The sequence below is a fragment of the Megalopta genalis genome, unplaced genomic scaffold, assembly GCF_051020955.1.
Source record: "Megalopta genalis isolate 19385.01 unplaced genomic scaffold, iyMegGena1_principal scaffold0020, whole genome shotgun sequence".
Taxonomy (NCBI): Eukaryota; Metazoa; Arthropoda; class Insecta; order Hymenoptera; family Halictidae; genus Megalopta; species Megalopta genalis.
Window position 1 is genome coordinate 1,762,235 of NW_027476090.1, and position 20,280 is coordinate 1,782,514.

Here is a 20,280-nt window from a genome sequence, read left to right on the forward strand (position 1 = left end):
TGATGGCAATAAAATGATTTTACGGCTGGCCTGATAGCCCGTTCTGTTCACAAATTCTACCTTTCGCGAACCCAGCGTATAATACAACGAAAGATCGGTAGAAAGGGGACGAGGGTGCTCACCGGTCTTGTTTGCACAATCGATTCCTCGCATACTGCTTTTACACGCACGACAGTTCTATCAGGGGGTAGAAAATCTCGAAAGCCTCCACCATTCGTTTTTTTGCAATGATCTTTTTTAATTCAACGTCTGCGTAATCAGAACTTCGTGACCGGATTGCGGACCATTATGACGATCTTCATTTTCATGAATTATTTTATAAGAAACAACTTAAGAGGAAAATCATAATTAATATATACATAATATATATATATATATATATATATATATATATACATATTATATTTATACATATATATATACATATACATAATATTATATAATATATACATAATTAATATTTTTCTTGTCTGTCAACAAGTTGTATTTAAAGTGTAACACCGCTCTAGCAGTCTAAAGTAAAGTAATTTTGACGATTCTTTATGACAATCCAGTACATACAATACAAAATCTGATTAAAGATCTTTATTATACGTATTTTGAGGAATAGTTACAATTTTTTATGTAAGTATTTTATTTAATTATTTAGTTTAATTATTTGGCTTTTAATTTAATTCTTTTTTACAAAATGGCGTTGGAACAGAGCGCAGCGAAGAAGTCCTCTCCTTACGAGTAGTACTCTGCGTGCCGGAAAGGCTTCTCCACCAATCTTTGACCTATAACAAATAACCAAGCATTTTTTAATTCTCGTAAGATTATCTCGGAAATCACGCAGCGAAATTAAAATATATCGTTTTTTGTGAGAATGGTGCAAGATAAAAATCTGATTTTGTATTTTTGGTAGAAAGTTGCGCAAAAAATTATTTATAACAAAAAAGGTTTACATTGTAATTAAAAATTCCTGTGCCTTCCCCGAGATAATGTAATTTTACAGCTGCGGTGAAGACTTCAAGTAAATCGGTCAAGATCTGTTCTGAGTTATCTCTCAGCAGGGTTTATGTCCATTTACAAAACCAGTTTATATATATATACAAAACGTAGTTTCGAGATATAAGCGTTGAAAATTTCACACAGCAGTATTACGTATAAATGTTTTATTTACCTCTAGTCTACAATTCCTGCACCATACAGTTGGCCTTCTACATCGATATTATTCTCGTCTCCCTCGCTTTGTGATTTCGATGACAGCCAAGCCTCTTTTTACAACGTCTGATAGCGACATAACCTCCTACCCGTTATAAAATGTATCCTACCTTCTTTATAAGACCCTAAAGCATAATTTAAGCCACAAAAAATATTTGCAGTTTTGTAAATTCTAGATGGGTGTTACATGTTTTCTAATTTAATTAATAATTGAAAAGATACTCGACGAAACCGACTTTATGAATATTTTAGTATTTGAATTTTGCACGGATTATTTTTTTTATTATTAATTGTTAGCATTTTGGAAAACTGTTATAAAGAGTCGATAAGAACCACCCCTAACGTAGTATTTTTGCTACACATGTCAGGTCCGTATTATATTATGATGAAGAACATAGTATTCCAACAAAAACCTGAATCGAATGGAGATTTCGAATTATTTTTCATATATTCTTTTTTTTTTATGTTTGATATTCTTTACAAAATGGTATTAAACTATCTATGCCATAAAATCATGAATTCAGGAGATACGTTAATTTTAATGTTGTTAAGAAATCATGATACTCTCGATAATATTCTAAATACAATGTGTGTGTGTGTGTGTGATAACTATTTACATTACACGACATTTTCTACATTGATAACATTTGCCATAACAACATTAAAATGAACATATCTCCTAAATTAATGATTTCTTAACACAAATAGGTGAATACTTTTTTCTACAGAATGTCAAGATGCATTAACCGAAGCAATTTCCTTCGTCAACTAAATGATCGCTCATCATAAAAGGAAATCAAAAATGCTTTCACACTTTGTCAATTTAGGCGTCTCCCTGCATTTTAACCCTTTGCACTCGAAGCTATTTTAACTCTAAATATAAAATCATTTTTCTAACTTATAGTATTTCTATTACACGTGACAAAATGCATTTTACGCGCATGAAATTGACTCGTGGGACTCGCGCAATAATTGCACTCTTAGCAATCTTTTAAATCAAAATTTTGTTAATGTAAAAATTATCTTAAAACGTGATATTACAAATTTTAGTGATGCCTCAGAGTCACCACTCGAGCGCGAAGGGTTACAAATTTGCATAAAGATCCACAGAATCTGCGAAGAGCCGTAAATGCATGAAGATCCGCAGTCTAATTATTACCAATCCGAAAATCTCGCTCAAAAATATGTTCGGCACAATAACTGAGAAATACGGCCCTGTTTTATCGGAACAGTGCCACGTGAATTTGTTTATGTCGGGTGGCTCGACTCGGTGGATGAACTTTAGAGACATTTTCTCCGTAATTCTAGCGATAAGAGAGGAGAACTACTGGCCCCCGTGGATCGAAAAACAAGATATTGGGCATACTATATATACGATTAATATTTTGATTAGGATAATTATTGCCACTCCGGATTATCTTTAATTTCAACTCGAGCAAGCGATGCATTTAAACTATAGTGATTTAGTATACTATTCGGTTGGCAACTAAGTAATTGCCGATTTCAGTTATAGATGTCTCTCACTCCCATTTTTATGATATCCGTAAATGTTATATTATAAAATTATTATTATTATTATTATTGTGTTATTTTTTATTATCCATGAATGTTAGCAACTGGACAAATTGAATGCAGCGGTCAAGGAAAAGCGACCAGAATTGGTCAATCGTAAAGGTGTCATTTTCCAGCAGGACAATGCTAGGCTGCACACGTCTTTGTCCACTCGGCAAAAATTCATGGATATTGGTTGGGAATTGATGTTACACCCACCATATAGCCCCGATCTCGCGCCATCGGATTACCACTTATTTCGATCCCTGGACAACTCCCTTCGTGGTAAAACTTTTAATGACGACGACGCTGTAAAATCTCACTTAACTCAGTTTTTGGCCGAAAAGGATCAGACTTTCTACGAGCGTGGAATTTTCAAGTTGTCAGAGAGATGGCAAAAGGTCGTCGAACAAAATGGAAAATACATTACAGATTAAACTTCGTTCCAAGTAAAACAAAATTTTTTATTTCATTGAACATATCGGCGATTACTTAGTTGCCAACCCAATAGTATCATCAGAATCCACCAAGAACAATTTTCGCTATCCGGAAAAATAATAACATAAATCTGGTTGACAATGTGTGGCGACCCACCCTGTATGTCATAGACCCTTATACGAGATTTCTGTTCAATTACGAAAGACGAAGGACAACGAGATCATAAACGGTAAAACTCTGTCATATTCGTATCTCTTCTTTCGCTATGGTTTTGCCGAGCATTCCGTGTGCGGATGGACCACGTTTACCTCCGTTTTTCACGTTTCCGTCCGAAAGCAGATTGCGAGTGTCGAATAAAGCGGAAGGAGGCGATGAAATAAACAGCTTCCGAAACAAACAGCTGAAGGCGTAAGTAAAGCTCGTCGATCAGGCACCGCTGCGGCTCGGCTTGCACCGTTTGTTTGTCGGCGGGGCAAATAGACAAATATTTGCAAGTAATAATCGACTTGCTTGCAGGATCAATAAAGCACAATTGCTCGCGACGTCTGGCAGGCTTCAAATCATTCCGCGACCACGATCCTTTCGAATCATTTGTACAAACTCTTTAACCGGTAAACGCCGGGGAACGAAGGCCTCGAGAACACGCTCGCACACGCGCGAAACACCCGGACATTTGTTTCCCTCGTCTTTCCGCGAGGCGTCGATAAATATTAGCGGCTTCGTCGTATCCCGTCCGTTGTATGGTTAATCTTAAAACGACGACGATAAATCAATCGTCGAAAATTACGATTATAATTATATACACCATTAATTTAATGCCGACGATTTTCGAGGGACTCGTCGCCCAGAAATTGTATATCGTTCGCTCGATCTTTCTGTACGCGAAGAGCAGCATGGTTTCGTGAAAGGGTGATCCGTTTGCCAGGAACCTAAGGTTCGAACCTAATACCTTAGCTACACATCTCCAGTTTCGGAACGATTTTGCAAGTAGACGCAATATTTACCGATTTTCGCGAAACCTTTGGCTCCGTGAATCGCGCACCTTTAATAGATAAGCTGTCGTCCTTGGGCCGCGTGTTATCGAATTTGTCTCGGAAAACGCTAAAAATTATAAACGCTAAACGATTATAAATAAAAAGCCATACTGTTCCATCTGAAAACATTAACTTTTGACCTGGAAATCTCGGCTACCACCACATCCGCGTAGAAACTATTGAAACCACGTAATCTGCTCTTTCAAAACGAACAACTTTTGTAAGAACATATTTTTCATAATTTCAATGCCTCGCGAGACATTTCACTGTTTTCGTTTAAACGTCACACCCTGTCTAGAGGATTGACACAATTGAAATTACAATTCGTGTGGTTTGTTTCTCGGCTGTTCTTCAACTGGTTCTTACCGGAATATTTCTTTGTAAACATCGAACGACGGCAGCTTGACCACTGCAAACAGCAAACATAACGAATACAGCGAGCATTGTGCATAGCACACGAATGGGATTGTTACTTTTCTTTTTTTTATGAAGATAGAAAGACACCAAGTTTTAATTCGATCGCTGTAAAATACCACTATAGGAGATGTGTTGGCTCAACAATGACAAATAGACCGCGGATTTTATGCATTTATGGCAGAAACGAGTAGCTGTAATATGAGATTGTGAAGACATGAGAGGAATTTGATAATGTTGTTACTTTCAACTTATCGAAATTGTTTGAAGAAACAGTTTAGTTTCATTTCATTTCTGTTTCTTCCAATCGTCCTGGCAAATTTTTATTTCGTATGAAGATCGACGATCTAGTGACAAGAGGAGGAGAAACATTTACACATTTTCTGGTGCCATTTGTTATTATAATAATGGCCAAAAAGTTTTATAAGAAACATATAATGCCGTGAAATGCCGAGGGGATAAAAGAAGCCATTGTTTTTGCAACTATCGCGTCAAGATTTACGGGGAGACGAAGATAGTTCCTGAGTTATATTGCTACAAAATGGCGGATGCGCTGGCGAAAGAGCAACGTCCAAGCAAATATCGCGTGTCACTGACTCACGAGCCTCGATAACAATTCCATATTGAGATTAACAGTGCCACTTTTTGGCAGAAACGGACATTTACAGACCCTCGTATTATTTAGTATGGTTTTGGAACTAACTAACATATTATAATGATATTGGACTTATATGAATTTGGCTGAAATCGAGAAATTTGCAAAAAAATCAATATTTTATTTTTTATAATTTTGTTATTGTTTGTTTTATAATTTTGTTTTCTTGTTGTAATCGCTATCTATGCGAACTCTTTCTCTCGTCGCCTTGTTGCTTGGACGATATCACTATCACTGCTATCGAAACGATAGACTAACTGTAGAAGAAAACCTTCTACAGTTAGTCTTTCTAACATATCTGTGTAAACGTCTATCTGGAGCTCATCTTCGCTACTACTTGTGTCATGAGACTCATTCGTGTTTAAACGTTTTGCCGTTGTTCTAATGAAAAATATGAATAAATACATAGGTTGAAAATTTCTAATTCTTATTACTAACTCACAAGATGATATTTGCCAAAAAAACTTTTACCGAACAATTTATTTACCAAGAGAAGAATCACTTTTCCGATTTTCTCACTCGTTAGATCTATCTATACCGCTCGATGCTTCAAACCAGACTGAGTTCAGTTTTGAAAATCTTTTCCTCCAGATTTTATGATTATAAATCTCACTATACGGTGCGTGCTATGTTCGCATACCGACCTTTCTTCTACAAACTTGTCTTATCGCTCTTTTCAAATGGGCCTTTGAAGTGCTCGGACCGTCGTGAGCACGCCTTTCACGTTCTCGTCAAGACCCGTTGACATTTCTTGTATATATCTTAGTGATTTTACTATATTTTGATTTGATTTCTTGTGTCATTTCAAGAGAAAACTTCAGGGAAACATGCATGTCTCAAATAGTTGCGCTGAAATAACTCAATTGCCCGTAATCACTAATAAACTTTAATGTCCCACGAGAGGGGACATCCGAGTGATATGCTAGAATTACGATGTCCCACGAGAGGGGACAGCGGAGTGCAAAGGGTTAAACAACGTTAAACTTCGGGCGTTTTTCGTTTCATCGAATCCAGTGGAAACCGTACGCTTTACCACCGAATTCGTCGTGAATCACCCTGATGTTCGTGCGAAGTAAACGTGGAAAACGACGTATCTAGAAGAACAATCCAGGTCGTAAAACATAAATGACTCAAGAGGTTTGCTGGTAATATGTAATCTACCACGCGATTTTTTACATTCTTCTTCGCCGGGTGAACGTTTAGTCAGCGAATATTATCCTGAACTACCCAGCAATTATCTAGAAATTGTCCAGGATCCTGGGATGTCGCGCGTTATCTTGTTTAATGTCGGATTACGGGTCGCAAGCAACGCAACGCGTTAGTCACATGGACGGAATATTTTTCCCTCGAGTTCGTCATCACACTTTCTTCGGGAGAAATCGAACATCGTCAACGCCGGTTATGGTTCCTGCTTTCCCTGCTCTCGATATGTTGCTCCTTCGGTTATTAAACGCCTGGCAAAGTGCGTCCTGCAACCGAGCAAAATGGCAAAACCAGCACTTTCATCTGGACTGCGAGTCGTAACTCGAGTCAACTCGTAGGCGAAATCTCCATTGTTCTACTAAAAGCTTTGCTTTTGGTCACTCGCTAAAATATTCGGGCATCCTCCAACCCTAGAACACCTCACAAAATATGAGTAAGTAACTACTAAAACATTGATGTCTCTACGAAAGAACAAAATACAATTTTCTCACGTATTGAATTTTTGTTTTTGTAACTTGAAAATAATGAATAATATTTTAACTGTTAAAATTTCATTTCGGGTCACTTGGAACCCCATAATGTTGCTTATGCTAGAAAAACAGAATGGGTTCGTTCTAGGGTTAAAACAGGATAACTTTCTAAAAATTAGATCAAATGACTTAAATTTCGTTGAGAGTTTAGGCCGACGAGACACACTGAGTAAACAATTCTTGCAAGCATTGCGATTGGTTGGAATAATACAAAATGATTTAACTAATTTATTTAACTCGTTTGTCTGAATTGATAACTAGAATTTAAACAATGCGTCTTGAGAGTTTAGAAAAAAATATGCGACGATTTGATGCTGTGTCGGTATTTTAACTACGTTGAAATGGAAATCAAATTTGCGACAGGAGAAACGAATATCAAAGTGTATCTGGAAATGATTAAGGAACAAATAAGATAAGACATTAGAATTCTAAGCCATTAGAATTGTAGACGGATACAGCGTAATGCCGCAGTGTGTTCTGCGGCATTATGCTAGTAAAAGAGTGCTTTCTCGAGGAATTGGATTGTCCAGCACAGTCAAACTATCTGAATATCACTGAAAATTGTTTGGAGACATTCTGACCGAACTGTGTACGGAAATGGCCGACAATTTGGAAACATTGCCGAATTAAAAACATGTATTCAAGATGAGTGGGAGCAATTGGACCAAAAAAAAGACTATTAAAAAGCTCGATAAATCTTTGCCAAAGAGAACGGCGACTGTTATTAAATGCTACGGAGCCAGAAAACATTAAGCATTAAATATCATTCGTTGATTTATCGCTACACATAATTTTCAGTTAAATGTGCTACCATTTTGTCGCGCTATATTTCCATAAAAATTCTTTCTTTCAAATAAAATTCTTCAGACCGGCGAATTGTTTAGACGGGCATTTTGCACGTTGACTTTAAGATGCGCTATCCTTTTTTACGCGGAGTGTGACTTAACCCTTAAATGCATGATCTTTTATTCTGAATTTAAAAAAATCGTTTTTTATAGGAATGTAGTCATAGGTTACGTAAAAAATAAATAAAAACATCTAGGTAATAATATTGAGTATTTATTTTGAAAAAAAGTTGTATGTAGACTTTTGGCAACAATATGCGTTCATTACTAAAATTATTGTAGACGTAAACAAATGGTCATGTATTTATATTATCTATTAGTATAGGAATTTTCGCATTATTTATAAATGAAATGCAGCAAAGCAATTGCGATTTTTGTTGTGACACAAAGCAATTAGATAAATCACTCCTTTGTAGGAAACTCGAAAAAAGAAAATATCTCTCCAAGTAACACATTGAAGGTTATCACCCGCCGCATTCAAATGTCAAAAAACATATAACTTACTCGCCAAAAGTAAAGTCGAGTCTTTTATTTCACACATGGTCTATTGTCTATTGTTATCAACGTGTGTTCGGAAACGCACATACTCAGGCTTTTGAATAAAATTAAGTGGAACTGGAATGTAGACAATTGGCAACAATATGCATTTAAGGGTTAATAACTTGTATTATCAAGCATCATACCGCAGATTTATCTTTTCCAAATAGTTTAGTTTAATAGAAATATTGAAAATATTTCTGATCGACTAATTGAAAGTGATTCGAATCAAATTATGGCAACGAACTCTAGTATTGATCGCGCACTGATTCATTCCTGACCTTTCCGTCGGGACCATGAATGAATCGTGATGACTGTCTACCCTAAGCAATACAATTTCATTCATTTGTATCGCAATACAAATAACAAATATTTTTTTTACGCTTTATCCCTGTTTATATCGTTGCTACTCACTGACTTATACGTAGGGCAGAGGAGCCGATTACTGTGGGGAGACTAATTGCTTTGCCCTTGTTTCGTTTTCGAGCATAATTTAGTTTATATTTATCGTGCATAAGATGTATTCAATCTTTTTATTCTTCTGTTCGCTTTTCAATACAAATATTCAATATGTCTCGTTCGATGAATTCGAAGTTAATTATGCCGGATAACGAAACAAAGGCACAGCAATTGCCTTTGCCGTCTTCGCCCACATCTCACTGATTTTCCTATCAACCCTTCAAACACCCTATAGTTTTCTATTTTTAAATAAATTAGCAGCGTTGTAGAGCATCGTCAAGAATGTCTGCTCGGTCCGACCAAGGTGAGGGGAACCGTACGAAGGTTCGAAGAGATAAAGGTTCCCACTTCTCTGTATCGTGGATCACGGATCCATTGATCTTCAAGAACGTGCGAGACGAGTCTATTATTTTTGATGCGGATTGGATCCGAGGGTTGAAGTCCGTCGGGGCTCGAGATAGGCCGACGGACGCGATTCGGGGCGCTGCAAATCTGGGAAAAGACCGACGAGGCACGCACAGCACGTGACTCCTTCGAGGGCTCCGTCTGCACCGCGTCGAGGACGATAAAGCACACGCGGTGTATCGTTTTTTAAGTGACTCAATTTCGACCTCATCCTGTATCCACTTATGCAGATGTATACCCGGCGTCGTCCTCGCGCCGCCTCTTGCGTAATTTCCTGCGCCCTTCGGGTTGGGTCGCATTTAGGTCCATCGGAAATCTCTGCCGAATTTCGAAAAGCATGTTTTTTTTTATTATCTTATTATATACGAGAACTGCGGATCTTTATACAAAATAAAAATCTTTTGTTGCAGATATTCCGTTGCAAGATCCAGAGGTCACTTAAAAATTTATTTGTTTTAACCCTTCATCGGAGGGGAACGTGGAATTCGCGTACTAAATATTTTGTAAAATTTATCGGACTAAATATTCGTATCTTTTTTTACTACTTTTACTACTTCTTGTTAAATACAGTAGGGGAGACCGGGGCGAGATATTTTTTTGGACACGCTGTATATTTCTATTTTCTATTATTCTTAATGTAGAAATATACAAATATGATATTTCGTTAAGCTTTTGTCGAAATACCACTAAAAGTGTAAAAGTTACTTTGAGTTTATAATTATTCACACTACTGCAGCTATCTCTAGTCTAGTATAAATAATTTAAAATCACGATTTGGTAATTTTTCCGTGTGCTTTAATACAATATGCATAGTCTGAATTGTCCCTACATGTTTATTGTTGCATTACCGACCAAACTACGATCGGCTAAATTTTCTTTATTTGTACGTACAATCTGTTGGTATTTTAAAATTATTTAGAGGATAATTCTTCAGTTCTCTTTTCGTCTTTTCGCACCGAAAAATATCGCAAATTTCGAATAAATTTTCTTTATTTGTAAGTACAATCTGTTTGTATTTTAATATTATTTAGAGGATATTTCTTCAGTTCTCCTTTCGTCTTTTCGTACCGAAAAATATGGCAAATTTCGAAAGAGAGGAAAGGACAATGAGGAGAAGAGGATATGAATATTGCAGTGCATCAAATATACAGGTTTCGCACATGTTGAGTGCGCAGATCAAGAAAATATCAATTGTTTGATTTATGATTTATATAAAAATAAAAAAAAAAAAAAAGCTTGAGAGAGAGAACGTTATCTTAACAATTGAATGTCGTTTTATTGATATTTTGATCTGTTAATCCTAAAAATACGATCTACTTGGTAAAATTTTCACTTCGTTCGAATGATAACTTTCGCATTTTTGCCAATTGTTAATTCTTACTGTTACATTTTACAAAAACATTTTCTCTCCTAGAAATCATTTTTTTTTAAAAATGTAAATTATGTTTTTTCTAACTCAAGGCAATAAAACTTAGAACCTGCTCGGTACTATACGGCTTTCTTTTACCGTTGTTTTAACATATGCGGGCTTGCGAGGATCCCCGAAATCCCGAATTCGAACGGTAAAGGAGATCAGAGAAGCGGACCAGCTGGAAAATATCGAAAGACAACGGAGCCATGGGGTTTTCCCGTGCCAGGAAAATTGGTTTTGCCGCGGTTGTGCTGGTATTTAATGCGGTTCACGCGCTCCGTGACCGGTTTTCTTCCGCGTCAATGTTGTGACAACGATTTACGAAGTCAAAAGGATAAGATTTGCCGGGAACGCAGCAAATCGTCGACGCTGTCATTCGCAGGATGTTGGCCTCGTTGTTAGTTGCCGCGATCCGAGTCACGGATTTGCCAATCATGCCAACGCGGCGACAAATAGGATCATCCCCCAGAGGGTGGCTTCCCTGCTCCAGGTATCTTCTTTATTTTTCTAAGTCGATTTATTTTTACAAGAATGCCGAACGGAGTGTTTGGACACGTTTTAGAGCGATATTTCCGACGCGATTTTGCTAAATTAGCAGAGAAAGGATCGACTGGAATTAAATTAAAGTATTAGAGGGACCGGAAAGTTATGTCGTTTGTTGCGCAGAAACTTTCCAGTTCCCCTAATATCTCAATATTGCTTCCGTTAACTCTTTATTAATATAATAATTATTATTTCTCCACTAATTCTCGCGATAAAGAGATGGCACACGCGATAAATTCAATGGTTCCATCAGTTAAATATGAAAAATATAGAGAGTTTTATTATGTAGCATATTCTGTTACAGCGAGAAGTTCAAAGAGAAGAGCATCTTGTTAATGTAAGAAAATTAGTGCGACAAAATGATGGCGCATAAAATTTAATATTCTAATATTCTTGAAAGCGCGGTAACTTCTTTAGAATTTAACTCAATTGCTTGTGACTTTTTGAGAAATTAAAAATGCATTGTTTCACACTTCTTTTGTCTTCGCATCGATTTACAACAATCTACAGGGTGTCCCAAAAATGTCTCGCAATCCGGAAATGGCGGGTTCCTCGGATCATTTGAAGCAACTTCTTCCTTTACAAAAATGTTCTCCGAGGCACCGTTAACGAGTTATTAACGAAAAACAGTGACCAATAAGAATCGAGTACGGCCGACGCGTGGCGGCCCAGCCAACCAGCGCGCGAAGTCCAGTTCCGCTCATTGGCTCGATCGCCTCGCGCCAGCCGAGCTCGCCTCTCATTGGTCACTGTTTTTCGTTAATAACTCGTTAACGGTGCCTCGGAGAAAATTGTTGTAAAGGAAAAAGTTGCCTCAAATGGCCTGATGAACCCGCCACTTTCGGATTGCGGAACATTTTTGGGACACCCTGTGTATACAGACAGAATATACAGTATCAGACTCTGTACAGTACATATCAGACTCTGCCGTCCAGAGAAATAGTCTCGCGCAGAATTCAGCCGTACCTAAAAGATTAAAAGATTGAGCAAGTTACAATTGGTCAAAATCACGTAGAAAACCCTAAAAATCGTTTTTTTTAGAACTTTTTCGTTCGAGCTACACTAACAGCCGTCGGCGGATGCAAAAGTATTTCGACTCATCGCAATTTCAAAGACCAAAAGTCCAATAAAAGAACTGCCATTTTGATCACCTCCGAGCATCGCTTGTTCACAGCGATGTTAATCGATGGACAACATTTTCGCCGTGACATCTCGAGAACCAATGAATACGGTGAACAAAGATCTCGTGCAATAAACAAGTTTCTACGGAAATAGACAATCGGACTGTCCAAGAGGTTACATGAAGAACGACAGAGCAAGGAAACCGACGGAAACGTCGACGGACGAAAGCGGAAGAAACTTTGTACGAACAAACGAAGTCTGACATTTCATGCGCAGCAATCTGATAGAATCGCGAATAGATGTACAAATTATCCTGTCCCTTGATGCGGACGTCGCGTCGCAACGCCCAGAATTCTCCGGCCGAACCTGGCGACGGCGGTTCTGGAATTTTGAAAATTTATGCCGCATCACGGGAGACGCTCGCGTTCCGTTCGCGTGATTTTTTCGTGAGTCCGGTCGCGTACCTACCGGGACCGGTGTTTTTCGGACGTGACCCGACCGCGGATGCACCTGATTTTCCGGGCTAGCCACTCACGAAACATTGACTTCTCGACGGAGGGCGCGGCTTGTTGTTCGTAAAGCCTTGAAACAACAAACCCCTTGGCACCAAGCGTTCTTGTCGGGGACAAGCCGACGCCGGTAATCGCGTGACAGGTATTTAGGTTGCTCTGCGCCCTGACCAGATATTTTTCTAGGGCGGTCCGACACTTAACGCGGATTTCGGGAGACGAGCTTGTCCCTGGACCAGGCACCGAAAATCAGCGGCACCGAGATTCCATGTGTAACGCTCTTGCTTCTCCATGGAGAAAATTTCTCTTTCTTTTTTTCTTGGAAGGCCTCTCAGACTTGACGATACGTCGGCCAACAATAATTTTAGATAACCGATAGATAATGGAAATCGTTTTTGAGAAAGTCGTTCGTTGAGTTCGGTTTTGAGGAAAAGCGACGTTTCAACTTTTGCTTTATGATTCATTTCAGACCAACTTATCTGTATTTATCGTCCGCCTGCGTACGCTTCAATGGTTAACACTAACCGTACAATTCTTATTTCATAATTATTATAAATATTATTATAAAGATACAACCAACAGGATTAGTCGTTTAATCTTGATCTTTTCTATATTGTTTCATAACCGTAGCACTCTTACAACTGCCTGTTCCTCGAAATATCGAAGATACAAGTTCAAAGTTAATCATCAAATTTCGGAGTATCACTAAAAATTTCTCATACCGTAGTAACGACGTAGAACACGTCGAGGAAAGAATGTTCGACTCTGTTGGACGTACCGAAAGCCGCAGGAGTGAAGAGGCGACGGCTCGATAAAAGTGTTTTGTCATTTTTATAAGGAGGCGAGTTACCAACCAGGTGACACGGGGACAGACAGACGGACGCTGGCACGAACGTTCTGAAGGGTGTCTACCTGATCCACCTGGGTGGTCCACTCCTGCTTTTCCTCCTATTAACACCGCTGATAAGTTCTCGGGACCAAGGGCCGGCCACCGGGCCACGGAAAACTGATCCTGGCCTTCGTTGGGGAATCTTTGATCGTTTGCGAACGAAGAAGTTTATTATTGTATCTTCAAAATTCTGATTATTATATCTTTAAAACTTTCGCTTTTATGTCTTAATATCGTGCGTCTTAACCCTTAGCACTCCGAACCATTCTGGACGTTGGCTACCATCTACTCAGCGCCACTTTTCGGCAGAAACGAGCATTTACAGACCCTCGTATTATTTAGTATGGTTTTGGAACTAACTAACATATTATAATGATATTGGACTTATATGAATTTGGCTGAATTCGAGAAATTTGCAAAAAGATCAATATTTTATTTTTTATAATTTTGTTATTGTTTGTTTTATAATTTTGTTTTCTTGTTGTAATCGCTATCTATGCGAACTCTTTCTATCGTCGCCTTGTTGCTTGGACGACATCACTATCGCTGCTATCAAAACGATAGACTAACTGTAGAAGAAAACCTTCTACAGTTAGTCTTTCTAACATATCTGCATAAACGTCTATCTGGAGCTCATCTTCGCTACCACTTGTGTCATGAGACTCATTCGTGTTTGAACGTTTTGCCATTGTTCTAATAAAAAATATGAATAAATACATAGGTTGAAAATTTCTGATTGTTATTACTAACTCACAAGATGATATTTACCAAACAAAACTTTTACCAACAATTTATTTACCAAGAGAAGAATCACTTTTCCGATTTTCTCACTCGTTAGATCTATCTATACGGCTCGACGCTTCAAACCAGACTGAGTTCAGCTTTGAAAATCTTTTCCTCCAGATTTTATGATTATAAATCTCACTATACAGTGCGTGTTATGTTCGCATACCGACCTTTCTTCTACAAACTTGCCTCATCGCCGAAACCCGCTGACATTTCTTGTATATATCTTAGTAATTTTACTATATTTTGATTTGATATATATATTATTTGAAATAACTGAATTCCCCGTAATCACTAATAAACTTGAATGTTCCACGAGAGGGGACGTCCGAGTGATATGCTAGAATTACGATGTCCCACGAGAGGGGACAGCGGAGTGCAAAGGGTTAATATTAAAAATACTTTCCTTGCAGAAGCGTGCATGTAGAGTATTTCGTTAACTACGCATCCCTGTAATTAATGAAAATGAAAATTCGATCACTGCTTTTCGTTAATACCCCATAAACGAAGCGGCGGATTGCACTTTCACTAAGGAATAAGTTACTTCGAGTGACTTCAGGAACCTCCCATTTCCGGATCGCGAGACATTTTTGGGACACCGTGTATATGCACCATCTGCAATCGATTTGTACGAGACAATGATTTGTGGCATAAATGCACCTCGAATGGTCCGTGAAATCATGCAAAATGTGGATGAGATTCTTCTGAGAAATACGAGTGCGATGACTTGTTATAATTTCGCCAAATAAATCGCCTTATGGATATTATCATTTTTATTTTTCACTTATAGTATACTACCTAAAGTTTAACGAAAAGTTCACTTTATATAAATATATTACTTCGTACCTTGATCGTGCTGCAATTGTTGCTCAAGCGACCGCCATTACCCCATTCAACCCCTAATACTGAGTTTCTCTGCAATTTTTTCAGTCAATATTCTAGGACTACTTTGCAATAAATTGAGCATAATGTGATCTTCCATCGAAGGAGATCAGTGAAACCGGTTCCGTTTCATTCCGACAAATCCTCTCAGTCTACTGCAATGCAAAAATAATTGACTCCCCTATCCTATGCAGCTCAAATACTAATCGAGTATCGCACTTTTTACATGTTGTGACATTTGCACAACAGATATCAAACAACAGATATCACTTGCAGACAAATAATTCGGTGATATACAGTTGCGGACAAAATTGAGTGGACAGAGAGTGGAAATGGCTATAAATAAAAAATTTAGTCGAACTAGTATTATTACTATACACACAAGTTTTGTATATTACATATCCTTATGGTACATAGAACATTTTATGCCAACGGCAAAGTTAGCAAATTTTTCAGGGACAAAAATGAGTGGACAGTCGACTTATTCCGGCGAGGAACATAAACAAACGTAAAATATAGCTATCCGCCATGCCTAATACTTGCAAACGTAAACAAAACATCTGCACACGTATTTAATTGAAGTATAGACTTTGTACAAAGCAGAACAATTGACAGAATGTGTCGAAGAAAAGAAATTTCGTATGAAGTTCGACATTTGATTGCTTCGGACTGTTCCAAAAGATTAAGTTATTGTGTGATAGCAGAAAAATGCGGAGTATCAAAGAGTGCAGTAGAAAAAATTTATAAAAAATATTTATCACACATACAGTGGAAAATTTAAGAGGTCGCGGTCGAAAATGCTGTATCACTGTAAGAGAAGATCGTCAAATTATTCGACAATGTCGTCAAAATCAAAGCATTGCGTCGCGTAATATTCAAGAAACTTTAGAATTAAATGTGTCATCGAAAAGGATAAGGCGGAGATTACACGAGGCTGGATTAAAATGCTGCAAAGCTAGACGTAAGCCACATATTAATCAAGAAAATGCGAAGAAACGTTTAGCTTTCGCAAAAAAGTATGTTAACATGCCAATATCATTCTGGAAAAATGTAGTGTGGATTGACGAAAGTAAATTTGAGTTGCGACAGTTAAAGAAGACGAAGAAAGTGTGGAGGAAGAAGACTGAAGCATATAAGAAGCCGTTTATAACGCCAACGATTAAATTTGGCGGAGGGTCGTTGATGGTATGGGGATGCTTCTCTTGGTATGGTGTTGGCACTTTAGTCCCAATCGATGGAATAATGAATGCCGACAAGTACATCGATATAGTAAGCGAAAATTTAGAAGAAGCTGTCGTAAAAATGGGACTCGACGAAGATTTTGTTTTGGTTCAGGATGATGATCCGAAACATACAGCGAAGAAAACCAAAAAAATTTTCGAGGATTCTCACATTAACCTACTTGAATGGCCCGCACAGAGTCCAGATTTAAATTTAATAGAAAACTTATGGAGTGAATTGGACTCGAAGGGGTACCATTGGACAAACGGAATAACAAGATCGACTGTTTTCAAAGTTTACAGTCAGCATTTGAAGCAATTAGCAAAGATTATGTTGGAAACCTAATAAACAGATTTCCACGATGTTTAGAAGCGGTAATTCTAAATATTAATCTTGCGCTTTGTTAGATGTCCACTCATTTTTGTCCCTGAGAAATTTGCTAACTTTGCCGTTAAGTACGATTTCTGTGTGCAAAAGTATAAACATAAACTTGAGTTTTGCACAAAATGTTCTATGTACCATAAGGATATATAATATACAAAACTTGTGTGTATGGTAGTAATACTAGTTCGACTAAATTTTATTTATAACCATTTCCACTGCGTGTCCACTCAATTTTGTCCGCAACTGTATATATATATATATATAGAAATCGGACAAGATCTATGATCCAATACAATCATAAGATGAGAAAGAAAGAGAGAGAGAGAGAATTATCTAATCGAAGACATTTAACAAGAAACTGATTGTTCGCGAGGCTGGATAACAGTCGCATCGCGATCAGGCCAACATGTGTACCTGATTATTCTGCACAGCAGATTGCCATCTTTGCCACCGATAAGTGAAAAGAATAAAGGCGAATTAAAGATGACGAGGAGGAGCGAGTCGAGATTCGTGTAGGATCGATCGCGGCCGCGATACGCGTAATCTAGGTTAAATAGCAAATCGTTGTTTAATCGTAGATTAAGGATCGGGTACTAATCGAAACAAACACCGCTCGATTGCGCACTTGTGCCCACCGATCGAGGAGGGAGGAGGAGTGATTTGTTGTAACGAAGAACGCGCGGCGGCGTGCACGTGCGCGCGCGCGAGCGAGCGAGTCGAGCGTGCGAGCAAGCTAGCGCGGCCGCGATCGCTTGGCACAATGTAGCCACTTGTTTACAGGGACAATATTTTCATTCCGCAAACAATTGGTAGCTCGATAAAGACCCGGACGTACAGGTGGCTGCTCGGGATCTAACGTTGTAACGCGCCGCCGCCGCGCCGATACCGCGCCGGTTCGTGAACGAATCTCTCGCTCTCACTCTCTCTCTCTCTCTCTCTCTCTTTTTCTCTTTCCCTCTTGCTCTCTCTCTCTCTCTCTCTCTCTCTCTCTCTCTCTGTGTCTCCCTATGTGTGTGTTTACGAATCTCTCGAGTAAAGTATTAGCCGACTCTAAACGCTCGAATCATCGAGAGTTGTATGCCTTCGATTCGTCGACTCGTCACGGTCGATGCGACGCCCGCGTTATTTCATCCTTTTTCCTCCGTAATTCTAACCATCGGTGAGTCTCCGGGCTTAAGGGGATGTTTCTGGGATCGCGGGAACAAACCTTGTATATTCGAACTATGAGAAATTTGGATTCACGCTTAGCGACACAAAGATTGCAATGGAATTTTCTTGTTTTTCGCAATTTATAGTTGTACAATTACGGTTCTCGTATTATGTTAATATCGTGTTAACTACGTTTAAATCACGTATTAACTACGTGTCACAGTCGATGCAAAAAATGAATTCGAGGTGAACTAATATATGCAAATGAATAACGAAAAACACTGGGCCAATCACAGGCGAGATATGACGGCGCAAAGGCGGCCAAGTCAACGAACGGTTGAAGCCCAGTTCCGCTGATTGGCTCGGCCGCCTAGCGCTGGGCAAGCTCGCCTCTGATTGGTCAGTGTTTTTCGTCAATAATTCGTGAACGAAGCCGCGAATTGCATTTTCGCTAAGGAAATACTGAGTTGACAACTAAGTAATTGCCGATTTGTTCAATGAAATAAAATTTTTTTTTTACTTGGAACGAAGTTTAATCTGTAATGTATTTTCCATTTTGCTCGATGACCTTTTGCCATCTCTCTGACAACTTGAAAATTCCACGCTCGTAGAAAGTCTGATCCTTTTCGGCCAAAAACTGAGTTAAGTGAGATTTTACAGCGTCATCGTCATTCAAAGTTTTACCACGAAGGGAGTTGTCCAGGGATCGAAATAAGTGGTAATCCGATGGCGCGAGATCAGGGCTATATGGTGGGTGTAACATCAATTCCCAACCAATATCCATCAATTTTTGCCGAGTGGACAAAGACGCGTGCGGCCTAGCTTTGTCCTGCTGGAAAATGGCACCTTTACGATTGACCAATTCTGGTCGCTTTTCCTTGACCGCTACATTCAATTTGTCCAGTTGCTAACATTCACGGATAATAAAAAATAACATAATAATAATAATAATAATTTTATAATGTAACATTTACGGATATCATAAAAATGGGAGTAAGAGACATCTATAACTGAAATCGGCAATTACTTAGTTGCCAACCCAATAGTTACTTCGAATGACCTCAGCAATCACCCTTTTCCGGGTGTTAACATAATCATGGAATACCCTGTATATTTTAAATTGACGCAAAATATTGTTTATACATATATGTTAAATTATTTAGACATTGCTGTAATTTGGTTAATACGATACAATTCTGAAAAACCACAGGGATGATTGATTCTTTTTTCAAAAAGTACATACTAATCCATGCCAAAGTGACGTTTCTTTTTAAATGTTACTTCTTTTTTTCATACTGTAAGGCAGGGGTGTCAAACTCGCGGCCCGAGATGAACATTTTTGATGTCAAGTATCAGGACGTAAACGATAATTTAACTTTATATATGTTTATTACAATGTACGAGTCGAAATAAAAATATTTGTTTCTATGAACATTGATGTTTTTTTGCGGCCCACCTAAAGTTAAGCATTGTTTATTTGGTCCAAGTTAGCTTTTGAGTTCGACACCCCTGCTGTAAGGTAATCGTGTAAAATACATAAATAAAAACACAAAATCTTTTATCTATTAGTTCTTATACAATTTCACAATAGTACAGAAAATTCTCTGCAATTGTACCTCATCTTGTAAATAAAAATGGACAATTTGGACAAGAGGAGATACGATTATTCGAGCCCTGCGGTTTTATTTTATAGTTGCCGATTGTTAACAACCATAAAAACGAGTCGCAACGTAATCGTCTTTCCTCTCCCGAAATTGTCCATTTTTGTTTACAATCTGAGGAACAATTGAAGGGGGTTTACGATGTACTGATTTTTATTACTTATCGACTTTGTATAGGAAAATCGAAAGCTTAAAATTGTTGGCAGGTATATCAGAAACATCTGATTTTTAAGAGGATTAACATATCTACTTTTCATATATACAGGGTGTCCCAAAAATGTCTCGCAATCCGAGAATAAGAGGTTCCTGAGGTAATTTGAAGTAAGTTTGTCCTTGGCGAAAATGCAATCCACGGCTTTGTTTACGAGTTATTAACGAAAAAGAGTGACCAATGAGAGGTGAGATATACTGGCGCAAAGCGGCCGAGCCAATGAGCGGAACTGGGCTTC

The 20,280-nt window shown here is 38.2% G+C and overlaps 1 long non-coding RNA gene across 1 annotated transcript in view; it reads right to left on the reverse strand.

The window, feature by feature from the left end:
• Nucleotides 1-570: 570 nt before the first annotated feature.
• Nucleotides 571-20,280, reverse strand: part of LOC117224740 (uncharacterized) — a 37,900-nt gene continuing 18,190 nt past the window's right edge. Inside the window, exon 2 of the long non-coding RNA XR_004491317.2 lies at nt 571-776. This is a non-coding gene — a long non-coding RNA (uncharacterized LOC117224740). The remainder of the gene's footprint in view (nt 777-20,280) is intronic.